At 36.4% G+C, this 17,340-nt stretch overlaps 1 pseudogene; it reads left to right on the top strand.

Moving 5' to 3' along the window:
• The first annotated feature begins 12,413 nt into the window (after window positions 1-12,413).
• Window positions 12,414-12,755, top strand: LOC145692328 (protein GVQW3 pseudogene; annotated as a pseudogene).
• Window positions 12,756-17,340: the final 4,585 nt, after the last annotated feature.

Below are 17,340 nucleotides of genomic sequence, written 5' to 3'. Positions count from 1 at the left end.
TTTACATTTATTTTTATTTCAGGTACTGAAAACCGAAGAAATTGAAAAATGTTAAAAAAAAAAACTGAAAAATGGTAACGAATGCTGAAAATGCACACACTGTGTGGTGGTATGCAGAACCAGGATCCATTATTGCAGTTCAACGACGTTTCCGATAGAGTACCACAGAAGCACTCTCGATTCCAAGAGAATCAAGACATGGAAAGCAGCGATATTAGAGACAGGATCTGTTGCTAAGAGGTATGGTGGTAGTGGACCATCAAGAACACCAGGGGAGACTGTTAATTGCATTCAGATACGTTTGCAAGAAGTCCTAAGAAACCAGTTCATATAGCTTACGTGAGCTTGGTGTCCTAAAATCAACTATCCATGGTGTGATATACAAGCGCCTAAATCTTTACCCAAAGTGCAATTGTTACATGAGGTGAAACCTGACAAGAAACCAAAACGACCAACATTTGCCGAAGATATTCTCTAGCGCATCGACATAGACAATAATTGTTTAGCCAAGATTATGTTTTCCGATGAGGCAACATTTCACCTCAGTGGAAAGATGAAGAGACACAATGTGTAAGCCTGGGCTAGTGGACATTCTCGAGGGGCAGCAGAGTATCAACGAGATAGCCTAAAGGTCAACGTTTTGTTTCTCTTTGCAGTTAACTATTACTGGTCACACATATCTTGATATGTTAGTTAATTTTGTGTTCTCTCCGATAACACATAGACACCCACACCTGCTCTTCGAGCAAGATTGAACACTTCCATACTGGCATATGGAACTTCTTAGCGCATTAAATAACGAATTTCCACATGATGGATCGGGAGAGGTGGGTCAATCCCATGACCATCCCAGTAGCCCGATATTATTCCCTTGGATTTCTTCCTGTGGGGAGTATTTTAAGGACAGGGTGTACTCTGTTAAAGTGACAACTCTGGAACAGCTTCGTGAGAGGATTAGAGCTGCAATTGAGACAGTTACGCCACAGATGCTAAAGGAAACGTGGAAATACAGCGAGTATCGATTAGACATCCTCCGTGCCACTCGTGGAGCTTATGTAGAAACAGTGTGACTGAACAAGCAAATGTTCAAAACTTTGTGTATCCATTGTTACATGAATTATTTTTATGTATCCAATACATGTTGTATTACAAACATTTTAATTTAGGGCGTTTCATCTCGGACACCCTGTATACGTATATTTAATCCATAATTCTAATTTATCTGTCATTTTCAGCACCCATACCCTTTTAAGTCCGTAGATGAGAGAATGTTGTAAAAACATTCATTGTCTGCTAGCTTAACTTTGCAACGTTAAAGTAAACAGATAGTATAACCTGCCTCTGGATTATACATGTATACTGAGGGAAGTAACATAGTACAAACTCACGTTCTTTTAAAATAACATTGCGCTCATCCATACATCTGAACTATGCGTTCCTATCTTCTCATCTATACGCAACAGCAATATTAGAAAACTAAAATATGTTACTTTCAACGAAGCACCTGTTTTTGCTCTTTCGTTCAAGAGATTCTCAGGATATGGATATTAAAAACGTAGATTCTATTCGTTAATATTTCATTACTCAGTAAGATTCATGCACCTGCACTGCGTACATGGATGGAATATTCTAGAGATGACCCGACCTTCACATGAAGTTGCAGATGTGGTATGGGCTATCATTTTTTTCATATTTGAAAATTTTACTTCCCTTACCATACAGGCAAACTAAAGATGAAAAATTCAAATGTACAAAATAAGGACATCTAAGATACATACTTACACATATAGGACACAGACTATGCTTGTCTCTAGAGCATATGTTCCTTTATTCTTATCATACATAAATGATGTATTGCGTATTAATAAGCTAGTCAACATAGGAAGAGGTCCTTGTTTCAATATCAGAACTAGAGTTACCTTAAATTCTGAAACATTTTATTAGCGATTAACGAAAACTGTTGATAAATGAGACATATCAATCACTGTAAATTGTCATGCATAGTTTTTGAGAAATTCGAGAGAAATGAGTTTTTGTAAACTTAATATGATCATGTACGTTAATAAAGCATCCTATTAATATGAAACAGCTCCTGAAGCACACCCTAATCCAGCTTTTCATTAAGATAAGAGCAAGATGACAACACACAATACGGTTAATGAGATATAACCCCAAATTATGATTACTCTAAAGCTTTACTTTTAAAAATATAATATTATTCAAAGACATATATTAATTGATAGAACACATAGAGTAAAATAAATAGACGTTTGAGGGTAAATTCTAATGCGTAGGTTTCTAGAAAATCGAGGAAAACTTAATTTTTAAGGCGCTAAAAAGTGGTTTGGGTACAAAACCTCGCGGCCAGAATCTCGCAGCGACAACCTCGCGAACCAAAACCTCGCTTGGGCAAAACCTCGCCGCCCGAAAACTCGCGGGCCAAAATCTCGCCTGGCCAAAACCTCGCCGTCCAAAACGTCGCGGGCCAAAATCTCGCGGGGCCAAAACCTCGCCTGGCCAAAACCTCGCCACCCAAAACCTCGCGGGCCAAAACCTCGCCTTGCCAAAACCTCGTCTTCCAAAATATCGTCATACCCAAAATCTCGCCTGACCAAAACCTCGTTGTAATAATCTCGCGACACAGAATCTCGCCTGGTCTAAATTAAGCGAGACGTAGTGTCGCCTGGAAAGAAATGTCGTCAGGATAAAACCTCTTCAGAACGATTTCTTCAATGTAGAATGTTCTATATATTACTATATGTATATATTTAGTAATAACACATAATTACATTGAAATAAAGTTAGGTTAGGTTAGGTTAACCTAACCTAACCTCGAGTCCCCAGTTATTGAAAACAACTAAAAAGAAGCGCCATGTTGCGTCAATATGTAATACTATTTATTTAAATGAAAATTACTGTATATTTGAACTTTTTTAAATCGGGGAAAAGGGGCTAATCCGCCCTTAGTTGGAAGCTAAATTCATCGTTTATTCCTGACTGATTTTAATCAAAGCTGTGAGAACTGTGCCAACCTTCAAATAATATATACTTAAAATTTTAACAAAAATCTAATAATATTTATGAAAGCATGAAATACTATATGAGTTTTTACGACGTCTCTTGATTATGTCCTGTAGGTTAAAGGAGACGTAGATGACCAGGATGAAGGAAATGATCGAATAAAGAAAGTGGGAGGAAACGGGAATAACCCGAGAAAGCCCACACACACGATGTTTTGTATCTTCTTCTTCTTCTTCTTCTTCTTCTCCTCCTCCTCCTCCTTCTTCTTCTTCTTCTTGTTATTATTATTATCATTATTATTATTATTATTATTATTATTATTATTATTATTATTATTATTATTATTTGTAATGTGGAATTGCATATTAAGAAACTCATTGGGTGAATTTTAAAGAAAAGTTTCATTCCGCAAGGTTTTGGACAAGCGAAATTTTGGTTCGCGAGGTTTTGGATGGCGAGGTTTTGAGAGGCGAGATTTTGGGCGGCAAGGTTTTGGCAACGCGAGATTTTGGCTCGGCGAGATTTTGTCCCGCGAGGTTTCGGGCGGCGAGTTTTGGCCAAGCGAGGTTTTGGCCGGCGAGATTTTGGGCTGCGATGTTCCGGCCGCCAGATTTTGTCCGTATTCCCTAAAAAGTATGTCATTCGGTGCAAACAACAACTGTTGATTTTTCTACCGTATTGGAATCATTTTGTTTATTTATTCTTGTGCCTACTCCTAAGGATAACACACACACACTAATAATAGGGACATAATGATACACATAGCATTAACACAATACTTCTAACAATGACACACATACATGTAGCAGTGATACAATATTTCTAATAATGACACTACTAACAATAACACACACTACTTGTAACAAAAAATAAGAACAAATTACATTTACAAAAACTTGATTTGAACATCCCGCTAGAGTTCAGGGTGAAACATAACCTTCAGCGTTTAATTTGTAAATCACAACAACTAATAATAAATTTGTATTCTATCTAACTATAAAGAAAAGATTATTAGTCCTCATTAAGGATACGTTGTTAATATTAAACCCAATAAATTGCTATTTAAGTACCATTAGTAATCTGTTAGTATTTGAGAGATGAAACAATGTAGGCTTGTCGTTTCGTGTTCTCATACTCAAGCTACCTGTGTGCATTCACAACGGTCTTAAGATCGTCCTGATTCAAAGTCACCCAAAATATAAACTATATACCAATCTCTACGCCATTTCAGCTTCGGATAGTTGCAAAGAAAAAAAAAAAGAAAAAAAGAAAAGAAAAAAAAATACTCTTGTTAAGCAAACACAAAGAAAATTTATTATAGAAGTTCATGGCAGTTAACTAAATTCAGATAACAAATTTATCTGTAATATTTGAATCAAGAAGCTCTTTAGAGCTACAATAAATAGGGTCTAAGACATTATTATTATTTTATATAATGATTGTGGAGGTTCTGTCATCGGTTGTTGAAGGAATTTAATGTTGAATCTGTACTAAACGAAGGAATATCACAGATCTTAGGTCAAGTGTTTCTACCTATGAATATTTATATTTAAAAAAATGACAATTGTACGGTCTATCTCTACAAAGAATATCCTTGTATATTTTAAAATGAAATGAAATGAAAATCTTTGAGTTTTACGTCCCACGGTTATGCCGGCTAGGCTAAAAGAGACGGTGATGGTGAGAAATGAATGAAATGGTGAAACGAAGAAAATGGGAGAACCTCGAGGAAACCCATGCACAGCGTGTTTGTCAACTATAAAGTTCACTTGGCACAAGCTGGGATAGAACTAGGGACCCCATGCACCAGAAGTGAACGCTCTACCACTAAACCACCGATATCCCCTTGTGTATTTGAATATTATAGGTGAAACATATAATAATTTGGAGAAAATATGATTTCGATTTTAGTTCTACACCAAAAGAGTGATTATATTATTATTATTATTATTATTATTATTATTATTATTATTATTATTATTATTATTATTATTATTAAGTATTTAGCCTTTTGGCAGGGACTAATGAGTTTTTTTTGTTAATTTTCAGTTTGGGCTTGGAAATGTTTCTTCCTATTCCTCGCCTTCCTTCTCTCTTTCCTTCTATGATTGTATGAAGAAGACAATTTCTTCGCAAAATGAGTCCAATCCAATTAGCTAAAAGCGTCCTCTTCTCTCCTATCTGTTTAAAACATCTTCGTTTGTTGCTCTCTCTGTCCATTTTATCTTCCTCCAACACCACATCTGGAAACTCTCTAAATATTTCTTCTCTAACTTCCGTAATGTCCAAATCTCTGAACCATAAAGTCCAATACTCCATATATAGCATTTGACAATTTCTTTCTTAGTCCAATATTAAGGCTGCTAGTCAAGAGTGACTTGTTCGTGTTGAACGCTTCTTTGCCTATGGTAATTCTTGACGTTATCCCTTTGGTGCTGTACGCATCTTGCGTCTAAATACTTTACGAGATATTTGAAACGATCGACCTCTTTAGTGATAGAAATAGTGATAGCAATTCTTAACTAGTGTGTAATACTGCGAAATTATTGTAAAGTTATTACTATTATATACACATTGGACTATTTAAATTACTGTGAAAATCGAATAATTTCAAAGTCTTCTCTACATCTCACTCAATTCATTAATTTATTTTCAAGAAACATTTTATCTTGAATGTACACTGCCAGGCAAGTATTTGTGAAATAATTACATTCGTTTTATCGTTCTGCAACAAAAGCCAATAAACGATAAACTAGTGTTCCTTGAACCATTACGTCACATTCCTTTGTACTGCACGAACCAAAGACATCATTGTCTTCTCCTACAAAACTGTTGGAGCATGTTTCTCTTGGTGGATTATGTTGTTATAAGCACAATGAAGAGCGTTACCTGAACAACCAAAAGCTAGGATTGTCTCTAGCACTAGAAGCACGAAGCAGTCATTTTGACTGCTTCGAGAAATATAATTTCATATCACTTCTCTAATGTTTCCGCTAAGGCCCTGAAATTCATTGACTTTTAATATTTTTGTGCCTATTTGTTGATAGTATTAATAGTAAGTTTATGTCCCTTTGTACAGGGGCGCTAATGTCAGTTATACCTAGAAGCACGAAGCAGTCATTTTGACTGCTTTATAAAGAATATGCAAATATAGTGTATCTGTTTCTGATTTACAAATGGTAGTTTAAAACACTTCTTGTTTCTGGAGAAAAGAAAAATTGAAACCTTTATTAATTGTAATTTGAAGCAGAAAAAAATTATATAACTTATTATTTTATTGTGATATCTACTTCCAACAATAACTTTATAGAAGTTTTTCCATTGCCATACAAGATATCTCGTAGTGATTTATCGTCGAAAAACAAATTAGTTCAGGTACATGTGCCCAATATCTGCATCTTAGTTTGTACGTGTAGTTGGTTGAGGTGAACTGCGTACATGTGACATTTCACGATGAGACCTCACGAAATATTTCTAGTTTAAGGCGATCTCTCAGAAGCTGAATCTGAAGAAAATAATGACTATTTACAGGATGCGAGTGAAGAAGATGGATACTGAAGTGATTCTCAACCTACAGAGTACATTTTATATTCAAGTGATGAAAAAGTGGAAGAGAGTGATAGGAAGACAACGCCAGTAGTGGTGACAGTTTATTGCTCCAGATAGAACAATGTGGACAAAATCGGATTTCGAGCAAGATGAAGTTTGCCGTATATCTAAGCAGAATACTGTTCACAAAGCTCCAGAACTGGCTGATTTTGCCAAGTGACGAGTGTCTGAGGAAGAATGTAGTAGTGCTTTTCGTTTACTATTTGATGATTCAATGATGAATCATGTCCTAAAATGCAACATTCCTGAAGCAAATAGGCAACTGAAGTCAACAACATGGACATTATCTCTTTCAAAACTACAATCTTATTCGGGCCTTTTTATTTACCGAAGTGCTGCTGGTGCGTCAGCAATGCCCATTACGGTCTTGGAGAGAACAACCGGGTCATCAATTTATGGGAAGACAATGAATAGAGATGAGTTCTGTGAAATAAGACGGTACTTGAGATTTGATGAAAAGGTGACCAGATCCACAAGACTTCAAACGGACAAATTCGCAACCGCATCCGAACTGTTGAATTCCTTTCTTGAGAACTACATAAAATGTTGCAAACCACATGACAGCGTGACTGTTGCAAGCAACTCTATCATACGGAAGTCAAATGTCGAATTCTGCAATATATGCCAAATCAATCCAATAAATTTGGCATCAAGATCTGGTTACTTGTAGATATCAATGGCTTTCCATATCTAGGCAAGGATTTGGAATAGAGTAAGGTGAATTTATAGTGCCTAGTTTGATAAATCTTTTTTACTAAAATAAAGAATAAATGTGACATGTAATAACTTCTTCACAAGGAAACTTGCTGAATATTTTAGCGATATAAGTTCAGCTCTACAAGTTTGGTTGCGACAATAAAGTAGAATTGAAGAGAGTTTCCTAAAGCACTACCACTACGGTTTGACCCCCCCCCCCACCAAAAAAAAAAAAAAAGATCTAGGCCTACTTCACTGTGATGTTTACTGTGATCAGAGTGGTAGTACATTAACTGTCTACAAATGTAAGCGGAACAAAAGTGTTTCTGTGTTGAGTTCCATGCATAAAACAGTGTCAATTTCTGTGGCACCAAGGAAAGACCGGAAACTATAACATATTACAATGAGACACAGTTGGGTGTAGTCGTCGTGGATCAAATAGAGAAGAAACACTATGTGAGATATGCGTGTAGACGGTGGCTAAAGTACGTTTTCTTCAACATGGTTGATTTGGCATGTTTTAATTCCTGGATGATATACAGAGAAGCTACCAGAAAGAAAATCAGTAGGGACAATATCTCCAACGTTTGGCAGAGGAGTTGATGGTCAATGTCGCTGATGACGATTACAGTGTATCTGAAGACGATAAAGTTCCTTCCACACACACGTGACAATGTCAAGTACAATTGTATAAAACAGCAAAACAGTTGAGATATGTTTCAAATGTCGAAAGTATGTTAGTGGAATGTGTACTGCAGAGATCTGAAAGCGAGTTATCTGCGCCAAGTGCAGGTGACTTTGTAATAATCTCCTTCTAAGAAGATATTTAGAAAGAAATCACAGGAGATATTATTTAACAATAAAGATTTAATATCTAAGAGTTGAGAGTAATCTTTGATTATTATTTAATTATTTTATAAATACTGATATCGAACATATTTTATTCATAAATATTTTTAATATATCATATTAATGCACTTAATGCTTATAAATAAAAATAATAAAATAAATAATATACTTCCTAGGATTAGTTATGAATGAGACTCATTACGAATGTCATTAAAAACGTTCATCCTGTGTCACCATTACTCTATATTTTAGTCAGAAACGGAAAGCAGTCAATTTGACTGCTTCGTGCTTCTAGGGGGTTCAAAATTTCCGTGCTTCTAGTGCTAGGCCAAGAGTTCATCACCACAGAAGCAGCCCACGAAGGTAGTTCAGGCCACCATCCAGACATCATCAATAAGCCGAGTTACAACAATCCATTCATTGTCCCTGGGAGATTTGACGGAATATGAAATCCAATCGTCAAGTTCAGTATTGGTTCCATTGCATACACGCCAAGAAGTTACACAACAACTTCGGAGAGCCATCTCACCTATTGGAACAACTAGAGTATCGTCGAGAACAAAAAATAATTGAAGTAAATGTGCTCGTTTCCTATCCTAATAGTTAAATAGTTAAATCCCATCTTCTCTTCCGTCGTTTAACTTCCACCTAATCTAATCACTATTTTATAAGTTGGAATTGTTGAGGTTCATTTGTGCATTGAAACAACCTCTCATGATATTAGTTCAATGCGAATAATCAGTTCTCATCTCCAATTACATCCCTTAGTTTAAATAACTTATGGTAATTCAAAAATAATCTATAAGTCAATTTCTGAGCGAATTGAATTGACATTCCATATCTGCACACTAATAAATATTTATATGTAGTATTGCCTCCGGAATCCGAACGCCTGAGAACTCGAACAACTTGGAATACGAACAAGAAATATAAGCAAATTTTACTTCGGCACACGAATGCTGCTTTGGAATCCTAACACTCGGCACGACTTTTGTTTGTCCTTAATTGTATGTACGTTTCTCATGCGCTTGGGCCATCCATACACTTTATCGCACAGTTCGTTGTTGGAAACTTTACTGAAAGCATATAATGTGAGTTTCGCTATTAATTTTGTGGTTTTGTGCCTATTTTATGTTTTCTTTATATATGATAACAAGTAATTTTATTCGCAATGGGTTCTGAAATGTTAAATTTTAATCAAGTATTATTATTATTATTATTATTATTATTATTATTATTATTATTATTATTATTATTATTATTATCTTAATATTTGATTAATTTATTGTTAGAATCATATTGAAAATTCAAGTTCGTGGAACTCAGGAAGGGATTACTCCAGTTTATATTGTATTAAGGAATAAAATTGTCTTGGAACTCGAATAGAGTTCGGGAACAGATTAGGTTTGTATTGAAAGGTATCACTGTACTACTACACATTAAAAATGAAGCAGCATGAAGTAAAAGAGTAGCTTTGCCAATTGTGGTTGACAGATAGCTTAAGATACTGCTTTGAAATGATTAGACTAACCTTTCTGTGCAAGTGCGAGACCTTTGTGAGATCCTAGCAGAAAGTTTAGAGGTCAATACCATCATGAATGTCCTGAGACCAAGGCAAATTTAAACCTTACATGTTCTCCTAGAGTATGGCAACCTATGCGCCTCCAACATGTTGCCAAAGCACATGAATTATAGCTGAAGAAGGTCTCTGAGGATCTATGCACCAATGAACCAGATGTGTTGAAGTGCTGAGAGATCAAGAATATCTAAGCGAAGCGAGCGAAGTAGCTCAAGTGGTAGAGCGTTGGCTTCGCATTCGGGAGGTCGCGGGTTCGAATCCCGCTGCCGACCATCCTGACTGAGGTTTTCCAGGGTTTCCCTCAGTCCTACCAGGCAAATGCCGGGATGGTACCTACTAAACAGGCCCTGGCCGATACCTTCCCAAATCCTTTCCATTGTTACTGTTGTTGTTGGATATCCAGTGTAAAATGGCCTCTGAGCTGTATCTGGTGATTGTTAAATAAATAAATAAATATTCACTGACCTAAGAAGCAGGGTAACATGATGTCTATCCACGAAATATAGGAGTTATGTGCCACATGCAACTGGGGGTCATCCGATGGGAAAGTGGATACATGTCAATTTCTATTAGACCCGTCAATTTCTATTAGACACGAACAGACAGAGCATTTAATGTCACCTCACACCATAGCACGAGAACTGATTATCTTGCTTTAATCGGGATCGGACCCAGTAGTATTAGAGAATAGTATTTGCTCAGAAATTGAAATATAGAAAACATTCATGTTAGGTACTTAGTCAGGAAGAGCCTGAAGAAAAGTTTTTTATGAATTTTTATTCTCTCGATATATGAGATTACGCTACATATCACTTAAAGAGATGCAGTATAGTCCAGGAAATCAGATAGATAGAAATTCACTCTAACATCTTTTAGGTGGATGAACGAAAACATTTCCTTTGGATTCTAGGCATTAAAATTCTCTTAATCTGTGTATTCCGTTCGAAAATCCTCTCTTGACTAAAATAATTCTCTGAATTCTCATTATTCAGACATCTACTACTTCCTGCTACATACTCACAGTTGGTATATATATAAACGATGATTTTAGTAGAGATGATATCAATAGCTCGACCACGAAATAATCTCTCTCTGTTTTTCTCTTTGTCTTTCTATTTAATCTCTATAGCTCGCTACCACTTGTATTTCCTTTCTGTTTTATATCATGAGAGTTTCCAGCATTGCATGAGGAAAATATGTTGGCACGAAATATGACATGATGCAAATCAAACATGTACGGCGAATTACTTCCCGTTTAAAGGAGATGAATCATTGTAATATATATATATATATATATATATATATATATATATATATATATAGCGATGATGGGAACATTTTCTCAAATTGTGAAGAAACAACAGCTTAAAAGTTGAAGTTGAGTAAGAGCTGATATGTTCGTAATAACATCAATGTAGTCGTTTGTTTTTTCAACGTTTGTTTTTTCAATATTTTAAATCAATTACGTTGTTAATATTATATTATAAATTTCAAGCAGTATGGGAGCCAATGTTAGGAGTGTGTGTGTCTACCATTAACTCGTTCGCTGGCACCTTGATTTCAGTACCCTAACCCAATGTACCACTTACACTTTCGAAACATCCATCCTTTATTGTTTATCATTACCCTTTATAATATGATGTGCATATCTGATTTTGGAGGCTGGTTTGCCAAATGACAAAATGGCGGAAAATGACGCCATTTGGCGTCAATTGCACATGACACAGTCTTTGGAGTATGATATGCCACTTACGCCAAATCGTGTCATGACCATTTGTTGTTTACTAATACTTTCATATTTATTTCTTATATTTTATGTATTTCATTTATTTATTTAACACTGATATCGCGACGTGATTAATTGTGACTTTCTAATTATTGTGCTTTCACTTCCTCCTAACCTAACCGACGCTAACTTAATACAGGAGAGTCAGCGCTCTATTATTTTTATCTCTGCGGATGTCGAAGTACCATGTGTCCACCTCGTGTCCATGTTCCCTTTTCTCTTCATGTTGGGAAGCATATGTTCACTTCCTTTATTTAGCATATAGTAAACTAACCTAATCTGGCTTTGCAAATTTAATTTGATCCAACCAAATCCAACCTAACTAATCTACACACTAATGCCCTAACCTATTAGTATACCATATACTACGCTGGAAAACTAACATAAGAAAGTTAGCACATGCAACAACAGTATCCTAATTGTTGTTTCCATAGTTCAACTAAATTTCACAGTAGTTGTTCAAAAGTGCCCACTACAGAAAATGACCAGGCCAACACTGTGCCATCAGAGTATAAAAGCTCTAAACCTGCGTAAAACTTCATAGAGAATGTCCACGATGAGAACTAGACCTACCTCTTGACGCCAAATGGCGTCAAATGGTACATAGCAATAGGTATGAATTACTCTATATGGCGTCAAGTAGCAGCGAACGAGTTAAGAGACGGCAAACAACATATCATAAACTGCAACTTAACAGTGCATTCCTTTTTACTTACAAGGCCTGACTTAAAAAATAACGGGCCTAGCAATCCTGTCAGTAGTATACGTGAAGCGGGGGAGGAGGGGCGTGCGCCAAGAGTACCGTGAAACTTTGATAAGAGAATGATATACATGAGTTGCCAATCTCAGTCGGATTTAGTTTGTGAGCAGTAAATGGAGAGAGAAGTGTGCAATCGTGTTGCTGGAAGAATGACAAATGTAAAAATTGAGCAGCATATTAACTTGAAATTCTGTGACATAAAGAAATCAACAAGCGAGTGTATGAAACTGTTGCAGGATGTGTATGTTGGTAATAAGATGTCACGTACTAGAGTGTTTGAGTGGCACAAACGCTTCAGAGAGGGACGCGAGAACGTTGTTGTTCTTGAAAGACCGAGTCGTTCTGTCACAGCAAGAACAGAGAAAACAAAAGTGACTGACATTGTCCGAGATAATCACAAACTCAGCATTCGAATAATAGTAGCCATGATGGGCATCGATAAAGAGGTTGCGTGATGAATTATACATAACCATTTAAGCATGTGCGAAGATTGAGCTAAATTGGTACCAAAAAAAAAAAAAAAATCATACGAAGCAAAAGGACTTCTGGAAGTACGTATGTAGTGACACAATGAAACTCCTGGAAGCCAAGTCGGGCTTGTTAACGAAAATCGTCTCTGGTGACGATATATGGATCTTTCAGTATGATCCTGAAAGGAGAAGACAATCAATGCACTACAAAACTCCCTCATCACCGCGAATGAAAAAGGCACGCAAGAGAAAATCGACAGTGAAGGTAATGCTGATTGTGTTCTTTGATATCAATGACTTGCTTCTGCCTGAATGTTTACGATCAGGTCAGACAGTGAATAAGCAGTATTATCAGCAGGTTTTGTTGAAGCTGCGGCAACGCGTGAGAAAGATAGTCTTTCCTGTGGAAGAACAATGAATAGGATTTGCATAATGATAATGCTCCTTCGTATACTCTTCGACCTTAAAGCAGTTTCTGCCAGTAAAGAAGACTTCAGTGTTGGAACATCCACCATATTCGCCGAACATAGCATCGTGCGATCTTTTACTTTTTGCCGAGAGTAAGATTCACTCTCAAAAGGAAACTTATTTTCAGACTGTGCAAGATGTGAAGCAGAAAGAGTAAGCGGTACTCAAGACGGTGGCATCTGAAGGTTTCCACAACTATTTTCAAAATGGAAAGTTCGTATGAAACCGAATAAAGAGGAGAAGGGAGTATGTTGAAGGGGATCACATTTAAATTGTAAGTTTATGACAATCAACCACCAGTCCCGTTAGTTTTTTAAACCGGAGCTAGTATAAATTATATTTATAAAGAAACAAACTATTCCAAAGTAAATAAAAATTATCAGTTATTATAGGCAACGAACGGCGTACTTTTCAGCATCATAAACTTTCGTTCATCTCGAGTTTCTCGAAAGCAATACATGAGAATTTATCCTTAAGCATGTGAATTTGTTCAGTTCGATGTCATCTGTTCATTAAGATTTGTCTCATATTTACACAATATTGTGGACAAAGACAAATTGGTTCTATCAAATTAAAGTTAACCCCTTGCGTTCCAGGTGTCATTTTCCTACGTGGGTGCTGTAATACCGGTTTCATTTACTGTTAAAAGACTATTTATATCGTCATATAGGGCATAATTATTGTGTGCGCGTGAGGAGAGCATTCACGTTGTTGATAAAAACAATTATTTGCATTTTGCAACATTTGGACTGTAAAAGGGAAATTCTGATGTTCTGAAGGGATTTTATGCTGCTTCAGGTTGGCAACATTGACCGGAAATCGAAAACAAAGTTTTTTTTTCCTTTTCCGATCTCGAAATAGATCTCGAAATTACTAATTGTCTATCGTCAAAATAAACTCATTCGTGTTGTAATCGAATGCTCCCTCAGGCCTGCTATCTACTGACAAAACATTTTTTTGTCTTTTCTAGGATGAATAGTAAAACTTCCGAAATTGATTTGGTTATGGTAGATTATATTTTTAAGGAATAGTGGTCGAAAAAAACTATGCCTTACCTGGGGATTGGCTTCTTTAAGAGTATTAAAATCAAAATTTGTATATCTATAGCGTTATAAAATAGATGGTTTTTAATCCTAGAATGCACACAGGCATGCTGGGGCACCTCAGTAGTTAATGTGATTATCGTACATCGCGCTATTTGTAAGGGTATATACTGATTCTTTGTATATGCACATTTCGTAGATGGGCATTAACGTAGCTAGGTGTGAAATATTTTCAGTCTTTGTGAACAGCATCTGTATAGGTGGTGGAGTTCTACAGCAACCCTAGTTGTGAGTGTGCGTTTATGTGTGTGCATGTTGGCCAACTTGAGTTCTTAAAAACCGCTTAATGTTTTTTTTTTTTTTTTTTTCCTTAATGAAGTTCAAGCAAATTTTCATACCCTGTACGGAGCAAACTTGACCAAGAAAATTATGATTCTGAGAATGATTGGAATCACTTTCCTTGAGAAGTAGCATAGAAGATAATATTTTTTACCAGAATTTACGTTTGCCTATTACTTTAATCTTTGTAGTAAGAAAAATAATGAAAATCTGTCAATGACTTCTTGTGCTACGATTGCATATCACGCATTCCAATTATCGTTTAAACATGGGAGGAATTTAAATAGTAATTGCTAGCAACGTAATCGATCGTGTCTAGCCAGACGTGGAATAAATTCATTATTGTGTATTCTTTTACCTGCTTCTTTTTTTCACTTCATTTGTTTTTAGTTTCAGTACGGATGACAGGTATTATTGCGTTAAGCTATACACATCGCGACCTTAGATGAAGTAACTGAAATCAAACGAAGTCAAATTACTGTTGAGCAAGAGAAATTATACGCATGAATAAGTATTACTTAAAGCATCGTATTTTCTTTAAAAAAATGTTTGAATACAAATGTTTATATGCGAACAACTACTATGATCACGAATAGAAGATTACGCATAGAACACAATAAATTATTATGATTACACGAAAATACATTTAACTACAATATACAAGTATGGCCATGATATAACTTTAAAACGTTATAATCGATTGTTATTTCCTTACTTAACAATTTTATCTTTTAATTGACTTATTAATTGAAGTGTGTGTGGTATCTTTCATTACTCAAAAACTATGTCATTCTTCTTTGTTTTGATTTTTAACCAAACAGCGCTAAAACACTGACATACTCGGAGTTTGGTAATATTCCTTTCATTTATTCCTCCAAAGCCGTTTTACTTCTTAAATGTGCTCCAAGTTGAATATGCTGGCTAACCCAACGGCAACAAACTTCTACTATAATTCTCAAGCTCCTTAAATAATCTGAGTGTAATTAATTATTAATTTTGGCTACTTTCGATTGAATATGTAACTTTCACGACAAATTTATGTGAAAGTTGCAGCTTTAAGACACTGTTAAAAATATATGAACTAGAGTATGTATTTTACGATGCTCATAACTTAAAAGATCTAAGATAACAGAGTGGACAATAACTGTGACGAAATCTTGCTTAAAATGTAGCAAAACACTGATTGGCTGATTAATCGAGCACCACCCAAAATCTGACCAGTAAGAATATATTTTTCTACTTTTTTTAAAAAGACGAAATACAACGAAAACTGCGCTGTATCTCGAAATTGGATTTACGCGTGCGCAAATAGCAGTTATCATATTACTTTATCAGTATACTGCTGTCTTTTACACATTGCTGTCTATACGGCTCATACATAGACAACTCTTTTCTGTTTGTTTGCTCGTTTTCTCCGTTTTTACTTTCCTTCTTGAAACATCAAAAGGGTAAGGTAACAGCGGTGTCAACTTGAGTTTATTGTCACTAAACTGAGCAAAATAGAAGGAGTTTGTAATGATGTTTAGTTTCTTGCAAGGATGAGGGCATATTGTCGATTGCATGATTTTAGTGAGTGTAAGGACAATGTAGAAGTGTACTCGCTACAAGATGACAAAATTAGTGCAACGGATGTAAATTATACTGAGCAAAAGTTACATAATGACACAACTAACAAGGAGGTTTCCATTTTAGGAAAGAATAGCTGCAGATTGAGTAGCGAACCCCTTATTCCACGACGTACATTTTCTCACAATATGCAGAGCTCCTTCGTGGCTAAGGTGTTAGCGTACATGCCTTTGGTATGGAAGACCCGGGTTCGATTCCCTACGGGAGCTCATGTGGTTCGGATTCCACGTTAATTAGTAGGTAGACATCTCATATAGCCTCGCTGCTGAACGGGACGTTAAACTCTAAATCAACTAAACTTAACTCACAATATACAGGAGCGTTTGCAGAAACCCCTCCCTACTAACTTATCTCAAGACAATTAAAACTGTTCATCATTGAGAGGTATAAACGAAGATCTTTCTGAACAGGCAAAATGTTGAATGGGTTCTAGGAGCAAATACATAAAAACAAAACTCCTTTCGCACTAAGTGCAGAATGCCTATTCGTACAGAACACCTTCTCGTATAGTCCTGGTTTCGGCTGTTTTGGAACCGGTTCATGGAATCCTAACCAGTGATGACGGCGCCGTGGAGCTTCTCATAGAACCTACTTCTCATCACATGTCAACACCCTGTCCAGAAATGCCTCCTTCATCAGACGAGACAGTAAAGAAACAGAGATGTCTGCTCGCGTTGCTTTCTGGCCCGGAGTCAAATCATGTGGGACCCATCAACCCAACTTGTAGTACTTCCCAAGTTGATGGAGGTGCTCCCGAATGGTTTCTCCACTCACACTGAATTGTAGTTCCAGTTCCTCACATGTCTGGCCATTGTTCGCCTGAATTGCTGCCTGAAGATCTTCATTTTGTACATGTGTTGGTCTTCCGGCACGTGGTGCGTTTCCGAGTGTTTCGTCACCGTTCTTAAATTGTTAAACCACCGCTGCACTATTCGCGTAGTCAAGACACCTTTACCAAAGACCTGGCATATCTTCCGCCCCGCTACAGCGGCGTTTGACCCCAGTTTGATCTCGTACAGCATGCACGCCCTCATTACGCTCTGTGGAGGTCCAATGTTCGCTCTGTCCTTAGCCAGGTTTACGGTTTAACTGAA

This window comes from Thermobia domestica, chromosome 8, assembly GCF_964235325.1.
Source record: "Thermobia domestica chromosome 8, izTheDome1.hap1.1, whole genome shotgun sequence".
Lineage (NCBI taxonomy): Eukaryota > Metazoa > Arthropoda > Insecta > Zygentoma > Lepismatidae > Thermobia > Thermobia domestica.
Note: the sequence above shows the minus strand (reverse complement) of the source record. Positions and strands in the feature narration are given on the sequence as shown.